The sequence below is a fragment of the Pelodiscus sinensis genome, chromosome 2, assembly GCF_052426305.1.
Source record: "Pelodiscus sinensis isolate ZL-2025 chromosome 2, ASM5242630v1, whole genome shotgun sequence".
In the NCBI taxonomy this organism is placed as follows: domain Eukaryota; kingdom Metazoa; phylum Chordata; order Testudines; family Trionychidae; genus Pelodiscus; species Pelodiscus sinensis.
This window is the reverse complement of record NC_143053.1, coordinates 255,656,273-255,676,320: the sequence shown is the minus strand read 5'-3', so window position 1 is coordinate 255,676,320 and position 20,048 is coordinate 255,656,273. Positions and strand designations below refer to the sequence as shown.

Sequence of the window (20,048 nt, the reverse complement as noted above, 5' to 3'; positions counted from 1 at the left end):
CAACTGGCAATTTCTATGGAAATCTCAGTATCTCAGCAGCAAGGCCTTGTCCACATGGCAACGTAGTGCATGGGAAGCTAGTGTGTGAAATCGATAATGCCGGGCACTAAGTCGGGACACAGACTCTGCCCCCCGACTGAATGTTCCGTTGCGTGCCTGGAAATGGGAAAATGTCAACGTGCACGGGAGAATTCTCATGGTACATCTACTCCTGGCCACACCTAGCCCCAATCAGCTGACACAGGCTTGCAGGGCTCGGGCTGTGGGGCTACAGAACTGCTGGATAGATATGTAGGTGGGAACTGGTGCCTGGTCTCTGGCTAAGTCTACACGGCAATTGAACACCTGGGACTCATTTGGGCAGGCAGGCTGCAGGGCTAAACAACTGGGCTGTGTCTAGACTGCATCCCTTTTCCATAAAAGGGATGCAAATTAGACATATCACAATTGCAAATGAAGCGGGGATTTAAATCCCCCCCGCTTCATTAGCATAAAAATGGCTGCCGCTTTTTTCCGGCTTGGGGCTTTGCCGGAAAAAAGTGCCAGTCTAGACGCGGATCTTTCGGAAAATAAAGCCTTTTCCGAAAGATCCCTTATCCCTCATTTTAAGAGGGATAAGGGATCTTTCGGAAAAGGCTTTATTTTCCGAAAGATCCCCATCTAGACTGGCGCTTTTTTCCAGCAAAGTTCCGAGCCGGAAAAAAGCGGCAGCCATATTTATGCAAATGAAGCGGGGGGGGATTTAAATCCCCGCTTCATTTGCAATTGCGATATGTCTAATTTGCATCCCTTTTACGAAAAAGGGATGCAGTCTAGACACAGCCCTGCAGTATAAACGTTCCAGTGCGGGCTGTCTCCTGAGCTCTGGGACCCTCCCACCTTGCAAAGTCCTAGATCCTGAGCTCCACCCCAAGCCCGGACATCTTCACTGCCATTAAACAGCCCCTCAGACTGAGCCTGAGTCAGCTGTGATCTCTATTTGCAGTGTAGACGTAGCCAGAGCTCTGGCTCCAGCCCAAGCATGAATGTCTAAGCTGCTATTTTTAGCTCTGCAGTCCAGGCCCCGTGCCCCTGAGTCAGCTGAGCCAGGCTCTGAGACCCTGTGCCAGATTTTCCAGGGAGCACAGACATACCCAGAATGGGCAGCAGCAGGGCCTGCACGGCCAGTGGGCGCAGCCCAGCCCCCCACTGCTGTACTCCAGCATTACAATCCCCGAGGACGCCGCAGCACAGAAAGGTGGGGCCACCTGCCCACGGCCACGTAGAATCAGAGAATACAACCCAGATCTCCTGTCTCCTATTGCTGGGAGTGCAGTACAGCTACTCACCCTTCCTCCCCTCCCATGCCAGCTCCCCTCTCCGCCCTTACACACACAGATCAGCTACCGGGCATCTGGGGAGTTTCCTCGCCCTGTTGTGGGAAGCTGGCCGGTATTTGGAGACTGTCCATGCCCTGCGAGCCGCCTGTAGCCTGCAAAATGTTCCAGGACACCCGCTGCACATAGACGGGCCCTAAGGCTGAGTTACTGCAGTCTGTCTTACCCAATGCTATCAATACCCGGAGACCACTCGGCCATCAGGCGGAGGCACATTGTGCTCCACTTACACACTTTCTGCGTCTAGACTGGCAAGTTTTTCCACAAAAGCAGCTGCTTTTGCGGAAGAACTTGCCAGCTGTCTACACTGGCCGCTTGAATTTCCGCAAGAGCACTGACGATCTCATGTAAGATTGTCAGTGCTCTTCCTCAAATACAACGACTCTCCCGTTCGGGAAAATGCCCTCTTGCGCAAATGCTTTTGCACAAGAGGGCCAGCGTAGACAGCTGAGAACCGTTTTGCGCAAAAAAGCCCTGATGGCAAAAATGGCAATTGGCGCTTTCTTGCACAAAACCGCATCTAGATTGGCACGGATGCTTGTCCGCAAAAAGTGCTTTTGCGCAAAAGCACCCGTGCCAATCTAGATGCTCTTTTCCACAAATGCTTTCAATGGAAAACTTTTCCGTTAAAAGCATTTGCGGAAAATCATGCCAGTCTAGTCGTAGCCAGTGAGTGGTGTTAAGGAGCCCCGCTGGCAACAGGCCAGCAGGTGCGAAGTGAAAGGCATGTGGGGACATTTGCCACCCCTCCTTCGAGCCCTTTCGAAAAAAGGTGTTCTTCCTTGTAAAATGTGGTTTACTTCTGTCGAAAAAAACGCCGCATTCTTTCGATTTAGTTCTGACAGAACGCGACGGCAGGCTAGACGCTGGTGAAGGTTTTACGAAAAAAGGCCATTTAAAAAAAAAAAAAACCCTGTAGTCTAGACATACCCTGAGAGTCTAGAAGAAAACAGGCCCCCGGCATGCCCTCACACTTGTGGTGTAGTGGCTGATGCATGGGACTGGTTCAGATTTAACAAGGGCTCTGTGGTGACCAAGCCTTATTACAGTGTGACAGCTGATCTCAGTCCAGGTCCTTCCTCACGCGACTTCTGACACACAAGATCACTCCCCACAACTTGCACCAGTGTTCCCTGGAAGCTGTGCACTTGGGCGGCCACTCAGCAAAGATTCTAGTACCGCCCAGATGATTAACAGAGTACTCACAGCTGGGTTTGTGTTTCTCCTGGTGGTGCACATTTACACATGATTGGTGCACACAACAAAATTTAGTCTGCACGTGGATGGACAAATTAGCAGGACTGGCACCCTTGATCGAGGTCGCAGCTTGCCACAGCACGACCAAATGCAGAGAGTGGAATACCGTCACTCTTTCAAAGGGGTTCAGGGTTAAAGTGTGTTGGTTGGGGCTTAATGAATGAATGAAGCTGATCTGTTTGTTGCCCCTTGTGCTGTAGGTCAGAGGAACAGTCTTGTTCCCAGGGCTGTCAGTCCAGCATTCCACACACTCGTGCTTTGTCGATTTTTAAGTAGCACAAAAGCTTGGCTCTGTTTCATTAAAGCCGCTGTCAACAGGTGCTTCGGGTTCACTGATGGACCAGCTGCCATATGCCCTCTTAGTCACAACGGGCAATTATGTTACTGTACCTGCAAAACATCTGTGGCGTTCCCCTGGCGCTTTGCTTTCTTCTGAGTGGCCTGGCTCCTTTACACAGCTGTGTTGACAGCTGGAACAGCCCCAAGTGCTGCATTTTCAGCATAGAAAACTCATTGTTGCCCCCTGCTGGTCAGAAGGGTTATCAAACGCAAAACCTCTGCAGTGACTCAGATTTTCCGAAGAACGAAAGATCTGGTTGCGTGGTTGCCACTAAACAGTTGTTTCAATCTGCTAACTTGGACCTTGTCAGTAAAATTCATTCAGAATACAGGACATGTCTCTGGGAACGACAGCCTGCTTCTGGCTGGGTTTGTCCTTGCTAGAGCACTTCCAGAGCTGCTGAGAAGTGCAGGGGGCCCCTGCAGTCTTGATCTCGTCCCTTCCAAAGCAAAGCGTCTCCTTTATTGTCATAGATCACTGAGCCCCGAGGCAAAGGACTAACACCAAACATATGGAGAGGAGAGAAATGTCTCTGCTTCTGCTTCGTTACACTCGGGACGTACTTAGAAGGTTTTCTCTGCAACCCTAACAGGTAGAGACGTTTAAAATGAAAACTGGAAGTGGAGAGGCCTGTGTGTGTCACCCTATGGTTAGTCTTTCAGCCATCCCCTCGGGCGTGCACCCTTCTCTTTGGGTGTGTCTACACTGCACCCAGAGCTCGAAAAAAGCTTCGCAATTTGAGCTATCCAAATTGCGTAGCTTATTTTGAGTCAATTTCAAAAGAGCTTATTTCAAAATTTGGCGCTGTCTGCATAGTACTTATCATATATATAGAAGCCCAGTGTCTGTGCGTCTGTAATGCTGATGGACATGATCACGCCCCCTGGTCCCGTTCGGACAGCCCCACGGCCCCCCCAGATATCCTCCCCCGCCAGCGCTGCTTCCCTTCCCACTTCCTCCAGGCCCCCCCATCCTCCCCTCCAGCCCCACAGCCCCCAATCCCCCGCCAGCTCTGCTTTCCAGCCCCCTTCCGGCCAGCCCTGCCCTTCCCCTCCCTCCGTGGCGCGCTGCGCCGCTCCCAGCTGAGTGGCCATCCCGCCGGGCCCCAGCGGGGGAGCAAGCAGTGGCAAGCTCAGCCAGGCTGCCAGGGAGCCACCCTGCCCCCTCTCCCTCACGGCGGCCCAGCTGAGCAGGCAGCACTCAGCCTAGCGCCATGGCAGGAGGGAAGGGAAGGGGGGCGGGGAGAGACGGAGGGGAGAGAGAGGCAGGAAGAGGAGGAGAAGAGAAAGGGAGAGTGAGAGGCAGGAGGGGGAGAAGAGAAAGAAAGAGACGGAGAGAGAGTCAGGAGGCGGAGGAGAGCTGAGAGAGAGATGGGGAGGCAGTAGGAAGAGAGAAAGAGAGAGAGAGACAGAGCAAGCAAGCTCAGGAGAGAAGACCTGAAAATCCCGTCTTATGACGGGCTAATTGGCTAGTTTCAAAATAAACTGCTACTCCGAAATGCCCCTTACTCCTTGTGGAATGAGATTTACAGGGACATCAGAATAGCGAGCCTGTTATATTTTGAAATAATGGGCTTGCTATGAAGACGTGGAATAGCTATTTGAGGATACCACCAGTATCCCGAAATAACACTACAGTGTAAAGGTAGCCTTCAGACTTGTGCACCAGGATGGCCAAGTGGTTAAGGTGTTGGACTTAAAATCCAATGGATGCATGCCCGCATGGGTTTGAACCCCGCTCCTGGTAGCTGCCTTTTGGGGGCTGGACTGGGTGACCTTGTGAAGTCTCTTCCAGCCCTAGGATTGTAGCACTAGACAAGTATCAGAGGGGTGGCCATGTTAGTCTGGATGTGCAAAAGCAACAGAGTCCTGTAGCACCTTATAGTATAGACTAACAGATGTATTGGAGCATAAGCTTTCATGGGCAGATGCATGTGATGAAGTGGGTCTTTACGCACGAAAGCTTATGCTCCAGTACATCTGTTAGTCTATACGGTGCTACCGGACTCCTTGTCGCTAATACTAGACAGACTCAGCTGTGTGTTATAGGCCCCAGCTTAGTAGGGAAGAAACTCCCTTAGTCCCTGTGGCAGGGCCCTTTGGTGCAGGTAGATGTAAGATCACCCTTGCGATGTTCTAAGCAACCTAGGAGTGCGGTCCAGCAACAGCCAAGACGTACCTGCTGCAGTTAGCCAGGGTTTACTGCCGAGGTGGCCTCACAGGTCCCTGGCTCCATCGATGACGATAACCAGGAGGCTGCTTGCGGGTGTGTGCCGTGTCGACTTGTGCATGTAGTCCCCACAGCAGACCCCAAGAGAGCCCCCAATGACAACAAATCAAATAAGGATCAAAGGTGCCCAGCCGGGTTTATTGTTAAGCAAAGACCGGTGATAGTTTCAGGAGACTCTACCGAACCACTACGCACATGCAATTCGTAACAATGGAATAACTTCATTAATGGGAAACTCCCACTGTCCCCTAGGTCATCCAAAGACTGTCCCCCCAAGACACCACGGTATAGACAGGTACAAACAAGTGACACTTCGCTGCTGACGTGTCAAGTTGCCACCCTCTGGTGTTGTCAGGTTACCATCCTGTGACGCGTCTTCGATACCACCCTTCGCCCTGTTCCTTGTGGTTTGATTAGATCATCTCTGCCCATCATGCTGTTGTTTTAGACCCTTTCCTGAACCTGGGTGAGTAGCTGTGGGAAGTGGGTACCAAGGTCTTTTTTAATGACCTGGTGGTACCATGTGCTTTCCGCTTACAACCAGTACCAAGGACTGTTCTACATCTGGGCCAATGAGTGTTTTGCTCTCTTAGCCTTGTTTGTGCCAAGTTCTGTGAGCAGGAGCCTGCCTCCTGCTCCCAGCTTCGCTTCGCTTTATGTTAGCCATGTTTTGCCCATTGTTAGCTAGGCCTCAGGCCTCAAACCAGGCCTGTGCTACATGGGCTTTTGTTTTAAGCCTTCGTCTTACTACACCTGCCCTTGGGGGCCACAGATTTGTTCCAACCCTTACTCACCCACTGTCTAAGAGGGGGGGATGTTCTCAGGCTCAATTCGTTAGTATTCACAAAGGTCCCTGATAGCCTAGGACAAAAATTACTGTGGGAAGGGCAGGACTAATACAATATATGGAGATATACCATCTCATAGAGCTAGGGTTGCCAGGTGTCTGGTTTTCTACCGGACAGTCCGATATTTGCACTCTCTGCCTGGTAGAAAAATTCAGAAAATACCAGACATGTGCCTGGCGGAGGTGGGGGAGCAACTGGGAGGTGGGGCCGTGATTGGTGCTGGGAGCGCTGTGCAAAAGCCAAGTGGAGTGGGGACAGTGGCTGGGACTCCCTGCCACTTCCCACAACCAGAGGCCCCCAGTGCCAATCATGGCCCTGCCTCCTAGCTAGGACCCTCTGGTTGTGTGCAGAGGCAGCTCCCAGCCACCCCCTACCCAGGATCAAGTGTGTCTGGTATTTTGGGGAGGTCTATCTGGTAACCCTACATAGAACTGGAAGGGAACTTGAGAGGTCATTGAGCCTACTCCCCTGCTCTCACAGCAGGACCAAGTACCACCCCTGACAGATTTGCTCCTGATCCCTAAATGCACTCCCCCAAGAGGCTGAACTTACAACCCTGGGTTTAGCAGGCCAATGCTCAAACCACCAAGCTATCTCTCCCCCCAAAGCTATGGTTTTGTTCTATGTTTGTACAGCACCTAGCACAAGATGGTCCTTGTCCATGACTCCTAGCTGCTACGCCAATAAATCAAATGAATGTGACAAGGGCAGGGAATCCATAGTGTGTGAAGCGGCAAATCTCAGGCTGTGCTGCATCGCACCGGAGCACTGGATCCTTAGCTGGGTAGCGAGGGCTCAGTGTCCTCGCGGGCCAATGTTATTGATGATTTGCACCCAGAGGAGGCACTTGCAAACACACCACGGCCAAGCCTGCCTGACCCTGTTCCATGGGCAATCCGCACAGTGACGTCACCCGGCCCCGGTCTAGCCCCGTTAGGCAGAGCTCTCTACGGCACATCTGCAGTCTCTCCAGGTGCTGCCCATCTTGTGCTGCAGAGTAACACTAGCGCCATTGTGCCCCGAGATCTCAGGGGCAACAGATGGGAGGCTGGAAGAATTTCTCCCTCAGGCACAATAATAACTAAAAAAAAAAAATCACAAAGCAGAATTTTAAGGGCACTTTATAGTGTTCCCATCTCCATGAACTGGAGATTTGAATGCGCCTTCCACCGGGAAATGCAACCAGGTGCCATGTAGCAAAACTGCACAAGCAGAGCACAAGCCTGGGGGCAAGGACAAAGGGAGGGGATGGAAATTTCCGTCTCTCAGGTTAGGCTAGTTTTGTATGGGAAGACACTTGTTTGTATTTAAATCTCTAGCAGAGAGCCAAGTTTGGAAAAGTTAGCCCCTCGCCCCTCACTCCCCCACTCCACTTACTCTTGTTTAAAGCTGTTTAAAAAATCACACCTGGAGTTAAACGAGTACAAGTCCGTCTGATGATAAGGCCTTAGGAACAGCTGTTACAACCTGCATCTCTGGCTTCCAGCCCCAGAACGGATCGCCGTCAGGATGACTATATGACTGCCTTGTGATAGTTTTATATAGATAGATATACACATATTGAGACCACTTGAAATGAGTATTTATCAGTTCCTCTTGGGTCAAGGGGCTGGAAGCTATTTCGTGGAGCCCTTCCCATTCACAGTTTCATACATACAGAACAGGAAGTGACAGTCTAGGAAGGAGCACTGCAGAAAGGGATCTAGGGGTCAAGCTAAATATGAGTCAACAAAGTGACTCTGTTGCAAAAGCAAACATGACTCTGGGATGCATTAACAGGAGTGTTGTGAGCAAGACACGAGAAGTCATTCTTCCGCTCTACTCTGCGCTGGTTAGGCCTCAGTTGGAGTGTTGTGTCCAGTTCTGGGCATTTCAAGAAAGATGTGGAGAAATTGGAGAAGGTCCAGAAAAGAGCAACAACAACTATGAAAGGTCTAGAAAACATGAGCTATGAGAGAAGAATGAAAGAGTTGGGCTTGTTTAGTTTAGAAAAGAGCAGACTGAGAGGGGACAAGGTAGCAGTTTTCAAGTACAGGCAGTCCCCGACTTACGCGGATCCGACTTATGTCGGATCCGCACTTACGAACGGGGCTTTCTCACCCCGGAGGTCGGGGCGAGAAAGCCCCGTTCGTAAGCTGCTCCGGTGCCCCTGGTCTGCTGGAGACCGTCTCCAGCAGACCAGGGGCACCGGGCGGGTTCCCGCGCTTCTGAGGCTTTGCCAGAGCAAAGCCTCAGAGGCGCGGGGAACCGCCGCTGCTGCCGCATCAGTCTGGGTGCCTGTGGTCTGCTGGGGACGGTCCCCAGCAGACCACAGGCACCCGGACTGAAGCCGCAGCCGCGGGGGGGTCCCGCACCTCTGAGGCTTTGCCAGAGCAAAGCCTCAGAGGCGCGGGGAACCGCCGCTGCTGCCGCATCAGTCTGGGTGCCTGTGGTCTGCTGGGGACGGTCCCCAGCAGACCACAGGCACCCGGACTGAAGCCGCAGCCGCGGGGGGGTCCCGCACCTCTGAGGCTTTGCCAGAGCAAAGCCTCAGAGGCGCGGCACCCCGCTGCCGCTGCGGCTCTGCTCCCCGTGTCCCTGGTCTGCTGGGGGGGGGGGGGCACAGCTAGTGTGCTCCCCCCCCCCAGCAGACCAGGCTTTTGTTTTGGACTCTGGGGCAGAGCAGCTGGGGCGCTGCCGATTGGTCCTGCAACGCCCGCTCTGGGCACTACTGGACCAACCCGGCAGCACCCCAGCTGCTCTGCCCCAGGTCCTGATTCAGCCGCTGCTGGTCAGTTTCAGCAGCGGCTGAATCAGGACGCCTGGGGCAGAGCAGCTGGGGTGCTGCTGGGTTGGTCCAGTAGCACCGAGGAGCGGCACTACTGGAGCAACCCAGCAGCACCCCAGCTGCTCTGCCCCAGGCGTCCCCAAGTCAGCTTCTGCTGAAACTGACCAGCGGCTGACTACAGGAAGCCCCAGGCAGAGTTGCTCTGCCCCGGGCTTCCTGGAATCAGCTGCTGATCAGTTTCAGCAGCAGCTGATTTGGGGAGCCTGGGGTTCTTAAGTTGATTCTGTATGTAAGTCAGAACTGGCGGTCAGTTTCAGCAGTGTCTGAATCTGGACGACAGTTCCGACTTACATACAGATTCAACTTAAGAACAAACCTACAGTCCCTATCTTGTACGTAACCCGGGGACTGCCTGTATTTAAAAGTGTATTACAAGGAGGAGGGGAAAAAATTGTTCTCTTTGGCCTCTGAGGATAGGACAATAAGCAATGGGCTTAAACTGCAGCAAAGGAGGTTTAGATTGGACATTAGGAGAAACTTCCTACCTGTCAGGGTGGTTAAACACTGGAATAAATTGCCTAGGGAGGTTGTGGAATCTCCATCCCTGGAGATATTTAAGAGCACATTAGACAGACACCTCTCAGGGACGATCTAGACGCTTCTGGGTCCTGCCGTGAGGGCAGGGGACTGGACTCGATGGCCTCTCGAGGTCCCTTCCAGTTCTAGGATTCTAACTCACCCCTGCTTTCACGCGGCCTCTATTTGTTATTGTAACCCATGTAATTGAGCCTATACTAGAGGTTTTCCTCCCTGGCCAGGCCTCAGATGATACAAGTGTGTTGCAGCCCCAGGTCGGCCAGGAATACACCAGGACTTCTTTGTTAGGATTCTACATCACAAAGCACACCGAGTGTGGACAGTGTTTATGTTGGGATGTAACAGGGTGTCCCGGTCCCACACTGGGGCAGCAGGAGTTAATATAGGGAGGGGATATAGGGAGGGGATATAGGGAGGGGAAGGGACAGCCGGCAGGGGCGGATCTGGCTGGGGGAGCTCAGGAGGAGGGGAGAACTGGCCACCGGAAGCAGAGCTGGTGGGGGGTGCCGCGGGACTGGCCAGGGAAGATCTGGAGCAGGAACTGGCCAGCAGGACACAGAGCTGGGGGCGGGGGGAGAGGGACTGGCTGGGGAAGATCTGGAGCAGGAACCGGCCAGCAGGACACAGAGCTGGCGGCGGGGGGAGAGGGACTGGCTGGGGAAGATCTGGAGCAGGAACCGGCCAGCAGGACACAGAGCTGGGGGTGGAGGGAGAGGGACTGGCTGGGGAAGATCTGGAGCAGGAACCGGCCAGCAGGACACAGAGCTGGGGGCGGAGGGAGAGGGACTGGCTGGGGAAGATCTGGAGCAGGAACCGGCCAGCAGGACACAGAGCTGGGGGTGGAGGGAGAGGGACTGGCTGGGGAAGATCTGGAGCAGGAACCGGCCAGCAGGACACAGAGCTGGGGGCGGGGGGAGAGGGACTGGCTGGGGAAGATCTGGAGCAGGAACCGGCCAGCAGGACACAGAGCTGGGGGCGGGGGGAGAGGGACTGGCTGGGGAAGATCTGGAGCAGGAACCGGCCAGCAGGATGCAGAGCTGGCGGAGGGGGCAGAAGAGCGAATCAGCCAGCGGGGAGCAGGACTGACCCGGGTTGTGCAGATCCTAGGGTGCTCCCATCCTGCGCGAGTCAGTCCGGCTGCGGCTCCACTACGTGCTTGACCAGCGCGCAGGAGTACGGACCGGGCTGCCCCTCCTCCTCACACGCAACCGGGGCTCCCAGCGCCAATCGTGGCCCGCCTCCCCGTCACTGCCCCCGCCCCCATCAGGCTTCCGTCTGACATTGCACATGTCCGGTATTTTCTGGATTTTTTTACCGGACAGAGGGCCCAAAAACCGGACTGTCGGGTAGAAAACCAGACACCTAGCTCCAGCCGGAACCGGGATATAAAAGGAAGCAGCGCAGCGCAGCTCAGTCTGAGCCAACCACTGGAGAGGAAGGAGGGATGTTGCCAGCTCCTGATAAAGAAATACATGGAGGCCAAAGAGACAGAGTCGACCCAAAGCCCCCAGGATCGGGGTACCCCAGACAAAGGAGAGACCATGGGGACCCTGAGCCAGGAAGCTCTGGTGACACAGGTAGGAGGTGACCTAAGGAAACTTTGTGAGGAGTCGGTTGTAGTAGAACCAGAGACTAGCTTGGAAAGCTTCGGCAGCCCTGTCACTGACCCGGTCCTGAATAGAGAGGGAGGGCCCAGGTCTCCCTACCTTGCCTTTCACTCACTCTGGGCTGGTGGCCCAGCTCTCCAGCCCTACTGGCTCTGGCCACTAGGCTGCACAGCCCTGACCAAAAGGGCAGTTCTACTGACTCTGATTGCTAGGCCACGCAGCCCTGATAGGAAGGGCTGTTCTTTTGGTTCTACCCTATGGACTCTTGCCATTAGGTCACCCAATCCTGGGAGAAAGGAGAACCCTCAGGATGCTGGCCATTAGGCAGCACTGCCAGGCACGGACATCCAAACCAAACTGCGGAGCCAGCACACACGTCCCCCCTCAAGGAGACGAGTGCGCCAGCCTCGTGCCATGGCCAAACTGCACTTTTGTTAGCATAGCTTATTCCAGTCCAGTCCCTGAGCAAAATAAGCCTCAGGTCGAATCTCTCTAGTCCGGCACCCTCAGGACTGACTGGTGCCGAACCAGAAAATTTGCCAAACCACAGGAGGTCAATATTGTCCAACACTTTCACTGCTTGCTGGGCCATTTAGGGGTAAATAAGAGCTAAATCACAGCACAGAACACTGAGAGCCAGGCTGTAAACAAACTGCATGGGACTGCGAGATACTTAGCCACAGCCATGAAAACTGGACACCCAGCTAACTAACATCATGCCGGACCACGGATGTTGCCAGACCAGAGAGTGCCGGACGAGAGAAGTTCAACTGCATTGATAACTGCAGCTGCACCAGGGGCTTTCACTGGCATAGCTAAGTCCATCACAAATCCCATCGCATCATATGCTTGGCCAAGACAGCCGTGCCAGACAAAGGTTCTCACGCTGAGTCTGTTTTCTCACATGTGCTCCTATAGCTCAAGCTGTAGCAGCCCCTGGTTTTCAGCTGTGACGCTCCCGCAGTCAGGTCTGAGGGTAGTGCCCATGGTAGCAGCCAGCAGGATAGTCTAATATTACAGCCATGCCCAGAATCCTTGATCAGGATTGCGGTCCCACGGTGCTCGATGCAATGCAAACACAAAATTAGGCAGACCTTGCCCACGGCGCTGACAGTCTAGACCGGGGCGGGGAAACTTTTTCAGGCCGGGGGCCACTGACACACAGAAAAATCCGTTGGGGCCTGCACACGAGTGAGCAAGCGAGAAGCAAAACAAAACAAATCCCTCACTGAAGTGGCCCTCGGCGAAGGAGAAAGACACTCCCCACATTCCTCTCCCGTATCAGAGCCTGGGGGGCCCAGACGAGTAGATTTTGCGTGCTCCAGACCCATGATGGGGCTAGGGGGGACTGGAGCACCAGTGAGGGATCCCCGATGCTGACAGAGCCAGAGACTCGGGCGCTGGATCCAGGCAAGCTGGGGGCCGCATCCGGACCTCAGGCCTAAAGTTCCCCACCCAAGGTATTGGGGAAGAGTCTACCCTAAAATGTTGTACAACATAGAAATGCATCTTACCGGAGCCAGGAAACCCACCCCTGGCTGGGCACAGCACTAGAAGATCTTTCCCTGCGTTACCTCTTCCTGAGAGCCAGCTGGTCCCTGTGGTTCTCTGGTCCTTCCGGTGATTGGCTCTTCTGCTGCGTTACGTACAGTCCCGCCCACCTGGGTACTTACTCAGGTGGCTAGGCCATGCTGAAGTCCACACTGCTGCGGCTTCCCTGCTCCTGGGACCTGAGCTAGCCAGACTAATGCTCGCTCGGCTGTGTCTCCCCACACGGCACTCACCCCTCTGCCTGCAGTACAGATACACAGACACAGAGAGCGCCACCCTGCCCCATGCCTCTCCTGCCCTGCTCTTCACAGCAAGTGCCGATACCTCTGAAGCAGAGGAGGGCAAAACATTTTGATGGGGAGGCCACGCCAAGAATTTGGAAAGTGGTTGAGGGCCTCACTCTTCCATGATATTAATGGAGGAGGTGCGAGGTCTGGGATGGAGGTTGGGTGCAGAAGGGAGCTTGCGGTAAGGGAGGGAGGCAGTTGTGACCTGGGGCACTGGACTGGAGTGTAGGGGGTTGCATTGTGATCTAGGGCAGGAGAGGACTGTGATCTGGGGCAGGGATTGGGGTGCTGGATCTGGGAGGGGATATGGGTGCAGGAGGGGGCAAAGGATTTGGGTATGTGGAGTAGGGGGCAGGAGTGGGCGGCAGAGAGTTGGGGAAGGGAGGAGCTGGGGTGCCGGAGGTAGGTTCTGGCCAGGAGACTTACCAGCCAGCAGCCGTTTCAGTATCAGCCACCCTGCCTGCCAGTGTTCCCTCTAAGTTGCATGGCAGCACAGCTTCACGGGTGATTAATCAGCCCCAAGCACTCTGTCTGCTCCCTGCACAGAGCCCTGAGCCGCTGACTAGGGTTGCCAGATGGTTTAACCAAAAATACCAAACACCAACCCCTCACGGCAGGACCAAGCATGGTCTAGATCACCTCTGACAGGTGTCTGTCTAACCTGCTCTTACATATCTCTAATGATGGAGATTCCACAACCTTCCTAGGCAATTTATTCCTGTGTTTGACCACCCTGACAGGAAGTTTTTCCTAATGTCCAACCTAAACCTCCCTTGCTGCAGGTTAAGTCCATTGCTTCTTGTCCTATCCTCAGAGGCCAAGGAGAATAATCCCACCACTCCTCCCTATGACACCCTTTTAGATAACTAAAAACTGCTGTCATGTCCCCTCTCAGTCTTCTCTTTTCCAAACTAAACAAGCCCAGTTCTTTCAGCCTTTCCTCATCACTCATGTATTCTAGATCTTGAATCATTTTTGTTGCTCTTTTGTGGAGCTTCTCCAATTTCTCCACATCTTTCTTGATATGTGGCGCCCAGAACTGGACACTATACTCCAATTCAGGCGTAATCAGCTCAAGGTAGAGCGGAAGAATGACTTCTCATGCCTTGCTCACAACACTCCTGTTCATACATCTCAGAATGCATTTTTTTGCAAGTGTCACACTGCTGACTCATGTTTAACTTGTGGTCCACTATGACTCCTAAATCCCTTTCTGCAGTGCTCCTTCCTAGACAGTCGCTTCCCATTCTGTATGTGTGATACAGATTTTTCCTTCCTAAGTGGAGCACTTTGCATTCGTCCTTCTTAAACTTCATCCTGTTTACCTCAGACCATTTCTCCAGTTTGTCCAGATCGTTTTGAATTATGTCCCTATCCTCCAAAGCACTTGCAACCTCTCCCAGCTTGGTATCATCTGCAAATTTAATCATCGTCCTTTCTATACCAAATCTTAATCATTGATGAAGATATTGAACAGAACAGGTCCCAAAACAGACCCCTGCAGGACCCTACTTGTTATGCCCTTCCAGCATGACTGTGAACCGTTAATAGCCCACGAAAGCTCATGATACCATCTACCTATTTTGTTAGTCTATAAAGTGTTACCAGACAATTTGTTGTTTTTTAAGTTTATCCTGTACAGACTAACTCGGCTACCCCCTGAAGAAGCTGTTAATAACTACTCTCTAAGGGTACATCTAGACTACAGGCTTTTGTCGACAGAAGTTTTGTCGACAGATACTGTCGACAAAACTTCTGTCGACAAAGAGCGTCTACACTACATTCAGTTCTGTCGACAAAGCAAGCTGCTTTGTCGACATGGTAGTGTAGACGCAAAGGACAGTTTACATGCAATAACACCTTCTGTTGACAGAAACTCTGTCGACAGAAGGCGTTATGCCTCGTAAAATGAAGTTTACCAGCGTCGACAAAACTGCTGAGTTCTGTCGACGTTATGTCAGCAGAACTCAGCGGTAGTGTAGACGCAGGTATACTTTTGTCGACAAAACCCTGTAGTCTAGACACACCCTGAGAACGGTTATCCAGCCAGTTATACACCCACCTTATAGTAGCCCCATCTAGAAGTAGAAAAGGGGCAGTGATCCAAAGGTTTGATCGGTCTCAGAAGACTCTCGGTCACATCTTGAATTCTAGCTCCAGGTAAGCAGCACACTTCTCGAGATTCCCGGTCTGGACTCCTTAGCTACGTCTAGACTGGCATGATTTTCCGCAAATGTTTTTAACGGAAAAGTTTTCCATTAGAAGTATTTGCGGAAAAGAGCATCTATATTGGCACGGATGCTTTTCCGCAAAAGCACTTATTGCGGAAAAGCGTCTGTGCCAATCTAGATGCGCTTTTGCGCAAAAAAGCCCCGATTGCAATTTTCGCAATCAGGGCTTTTTTGCGCAAAACAAATCTGAGCTGTCTACACTGGCCCTTTTGCGCAAAAGCTTTGCGCAAAAGGGACTTTTGCCCGAACGGGAGCAGCATAGTATTTCCACAAGAAGCACTGATTTCAGACAGTAGGAAGTCAGTGTTCGTGTAGAAACTCAAGCGGCCAGAGTAGACAGCTGGCAAGTTTTTCCGCAAAAGCAACTGCTTTTGTGGAAAAACTTGCCGCTCTATACGCAGCTCTTGGGTGGGAGTCCCTGACCACCAACACCCATCTTCTTCTCTTGTGGGGGGTGGTCATGGAACCCCCATCCCTAGAACTGTGCACTGTGCCTTCCAGTTGATGGGGTCTTCTTCTGATCCCTCCCATTAGAAATCAACCTAGGATTTAACCCTGCCCCACCAATGTCAATAGCAAAGCCCCCACTCTTTCGATAAAGCAGGATTTCATCCCTGAACTCAGACGCGCTCCTGTTCAGACATATGGGCAAAAAGGTCAGGTGCCCAGCTAAGGTCAGTGGATGTGATCCTCTTTTTCCAGGGGGGCAGGGATCAGGTGTGGACAATCCTGGCTATGCTGAATCTACCACTGGGTGGGCTGCCTCTCTCCCCCAGCCCTAGATTGCCCGGAAGTGAGTAGCCACAGTGATCTCGCAATGCTTCACTGTCTCTATCTGGCAGGTTGGCTCGTGTCTAGTGCTGTCCCACACAGCGGGACGTTTTGTTTCTATGATTCAGGCCCTGCAGCATTGCGAAGGCACTGGCAAGCATCTCCTTGCCTGCAGCTATATATAACTCCGTCTGACAAGTGCTCCGGGGTAGCGCGACTTCATTAGCTGGTTTAGAATTACAGTTTTCACACCTCCCGGGACTTCAGATCCTGGATGCTAAATTCAACCGGCCAACAAGGACAGCCTCCACAATTTTCCAGCACAGTCCAGCTCCTTCCTGTCACTGGCTTTGGCTATTAATAAGCCTACAATCCGTTAGTGCTTTCCTACCACTTTATCTGCAATAAGTGAGATGCCACGGTGATGGGCACCACATAAGAAATCAGACAGGCAGATCCACTGAGCTATGGCCCAGCCTCCCCATCACATAATTTATTACTGTATCAATACAGCAGGACAGATCAAGGGTTAGTCCATCCTCTAGCAAGTTTCCTTTGTCTGGGGAGGACTGGGTCTACTTTCAGCACATAACTGGAATCGCCAGTGAAGATTTTGTAAGTAAGCAGTGATGCACCCTGGTCTGGAGTTAAAAGAACAAAGGAACGGGACAGGATGTAATAATTTCTACCCCATACAGATTGAATGAGTATATCTACAGGCATATTATTGGCAGAAACATGTGTGCCAAGCTCCCTGCCTGGTAAGTTTTAAAACATTACACAGCTGAGTCAAAGGGTAATTCGTTATATTGCCTTTGTGACCACATCACAGATCCAGGGTAAAATGTGAACTGAAATATATTTTGCTGGGCTAAAATCAATCTCCAACAGCCAATCTGGTTCCCAGGAGATGAAAATGTCATGCATCGGCTAGAAATGTAAATGAATCATTGGAATAAATAGGCGTTTGCCTGAGTGGGGGCTCAGTAGAATCAGAGGATGAGGTCATACCCCTGCCTGGGCGGGGAGCTATGCATTCTTCCATTTGGAAAGATGAGAGCACTATGGGAAAGGGAGGCTGGTCCAGTGGTTAGAGCACTCACCTAGGCTGAGGGTGATCTGAGTGCAAGACCCCGCACTGACACAGTCTGTACATGTGACCTCTGGAAAGTCACTTAGTCTATCTGGGTGCATCTACACAGCACCCTTATCTCGGAATAAGATATGCAATTTGTACTACGCAGATTGTGTAGCTTATTTCCAGGTAATTTTGAAATAAAGCACTACTCCGACAAGTCCCTTAACCCATGTGAAACGAGGGTTACAAAACGATGCTGGAATAGCATGCTCATTCTTTTGAAATAACGGGCACGTTTAAAAACACAGAATTCCTATTTTGGCATTCTTCCAGTATCCAGAAATAGCCCTGCTGTCTAGACATAGCCTCTATGCCTCAGCTCCCTGTCAGCCCAAAGGGAACAATAGCCCCTCATGGAGTGCCATGAGGGGAAACACCTTAAAGATTGTGAGGTCTTCAGATACATTTGTGAGAAGGACCATGTATATATTAAAGGGATTAATTCCTTAATTCAAGCAAATACTCATAGGGATTTTGTATTTATTTATTTTTCAGTCTTCCCCAAGCTTGATCTCACTCCCAATGACATCAGCGGAAAAATTCCCTTTGACTTCAGTGCATTTGCATTGGGCCAACTACAGAGACTGACGCTCGGTCTATACGGAATGCCTTCAACCCAACTGGCTGCAGCTTGAAGCCAGTTTTTGAAGTGTCTGTATGAAGCTTTGTATTCTTTGCACATCTGTGAGAGATACTTTTTCCTTCCACGTCTCAGCGGGCGTTTACATTCGGTGCCTTGAGGGGTTTCCCTAATGTTCCATGTTTGTTCTGCATTATAAAAACCAGTCCCCGTTAAAATGTGGGAAGAAGGAAATCACAAGACGGGCGGATCTTTCCAGATTCACATCTGAAGTGCTCTTCTGTTCAAAGCATTCCCTGAGCCAACAAGCCGATCCCCCAGAATGTGGCTGAATCCAACTTGCTTTACTCAGCCACATGGTCAAGACTGCTCCCATACGTGAGATGAGCAGGCTTTGACCCTGTCACAGATTTTATCATGCCAGAAAGGACAACTATGTGATCATTTAGCCTGACCACCTGCTCCTGAAACAACCTCCCTGTATCTGTTCTTCTACCTTCTCAACTTTCCTTTTCCCTTCAAATCTCAGCTAAGCACGTACCTTTGTTCCCTTCCTCCAAACCGCTTAACTTTTCTCTCCATCTACAGTCATTTACGTTTTACTTTGGCCACTGTGTATTCTCACATCACTCTGCAAAGTGAGTGTGTGGTTTTACTTGTACGGAGCTACTTGGTACAAAGCTTTATCGTAGTGACCGATAAAGAATTTCTAGTAGATGGTATATTCGGCAAAGTAGCATGTCTACGTTCACAGCTGGGCTCCATGAACTACAGACATTTTTTTCCATCCTGCAGGTGTCCCATTAGGGTATGTGACTTGACATTGATGTTATAATTAGGCAAAGTTCCATTTTTCTCCTTGCATCTGAAACAATCAGCATCATTCTTGTAAGAGGTCAAAGTTCACTTCTAACCATTGATGGCTGTGACGTTGATTGGCAGGTCCCGGGTGGACTTCTGTCTTCCTCGCCTACGCAGGTTGTCAGGTCTGTGTTTATCAATTAGTAGGCTGCACTGCCTAATGAGGTTCTGATGATAGAAAATAGCAGGAATTTCTTTCCCATCTAGGAAAAACGGCTGTGATAATAACCCTGATTTCCCTGGCTTTACAACCATTTATCTGTCAGTAGCCATGCCACCTTAAACAGCAGTCCAGACAGCTCTCTGACATTAAGATGTGTTAATAGTTAGGGAGGGCCCTCTAAAGCAATGGTTACCAACCGTTTCGAGCATACAGACCCTTTTTCAATCTATTAAAATTTCACAGCCTCCTCCACTTCCTGGGGGAGAGAAAAAAAAAGAAAAGGAAAAGAAAAGTAAGGAAAGAAAAACGAAAGGTAAGGATCGGGCCCACTGTGGTGGGCCCCATCCTTTTATTTTTAAACTTCCCACTGACACCCTGCAGTACCATCGCAGACCACCAGGGGTCCGCGAACCACAGGTTAGGAACAGCTGCTCTAAGAAAAAAGCCAGGTGCTACAGGAAGTGGCATTGGTAATTCAGTAGGTGGTACTCTTCCCTCTGGTTCTGTACCGACCCAGCGTCTTAGCAGAATAGGCCTTGTCTACACTAAAATCCTCTCCCTTCGATCTACCTTGTGCAACTTCAGCTGCACAAACACTGTATCTGAAGTTGACACACTTACTTCGGTGTCTTCTGTGTGGTAAGGTCAGCAGGGATACTCTCCCATCGACTCCAGCTACTCGTCTCACCCTGGTCAAGTACTGGAGTCGATGGGAGAGCATAAGAACACCAGAACATAAGAATGGCCATACAGGGTCAGACCAAAGGTCCATCTAGCCCAGTATCCTGTCTTCTGACAGTGGCCAGCACCAGGTGTCCTAGAAAGGTAGGACCGAAAACAACGATCAAGCAATTTGTCTCCTGCCATCCTTCTCCAGCCTCTGACAAACAGAGGCCAGGGGCACCATTCCTTACCCCCTGGCTAATGACCTTTTATGGACCTAACCTCCATGAATTTATCTAGCTCTTTTTAAAACTCTGTTATAGTCCTAGCCTTCACAGCCTCCTCTGGCAAGAAGTTCCACAGGTTGACTATACGCTGTATGAAAAAGAACTTTCTTTTATTAGTTTTAAACCTGCTACCCATTAATTTCATTTGGTGTCCTCTAGTTCTTATATTATGGAAACAAGTAAATATTTTTTCTTTATTCACCCTCTCCATACCACTCATGATTTTATAGACCTCTATCATATCCCCCCTCAGTCTTCTCTTTTCTAAACTGAAAAGTCCCAGTCTCTTTAGCCTCTCCTCATATGGGACCTATTCCAAACCCCTAATCATTTTAATTACTCTTTTCTGAACCTTTTCTAATGCCATAATATCTTTTTTGAGGTGAGGAGACCACATCTGTACACAATATTCAAGATGTGGATGTACTATAGTTTTATATAGTGGCAGTAAGATAGTCTTTGTCTTATTTTCTATCCCTTTTTTAATAATTCCTA

General features: G+C 51.1%; 1 non-coding gene across 1 annotated transcript; it reads left to right on the top strand.

Annotated features, from left to right (window-relative positions):
- The first annotated feature begins 4,636 nt into the window (after positions 1 to 4,636).
- On the top strand, positions 4,637 to 4,719 carry TRNAL-UAA (transfer RNA leucine (anticodon UAA)). Its single transcript has one exon. It is a non-coding gene; the product is annotated as a tRNA-Leu (tRNA).
- The last annotated feature ends 15,329 nt before the right edge of the window (positions 4,720 to 20,048 follow it).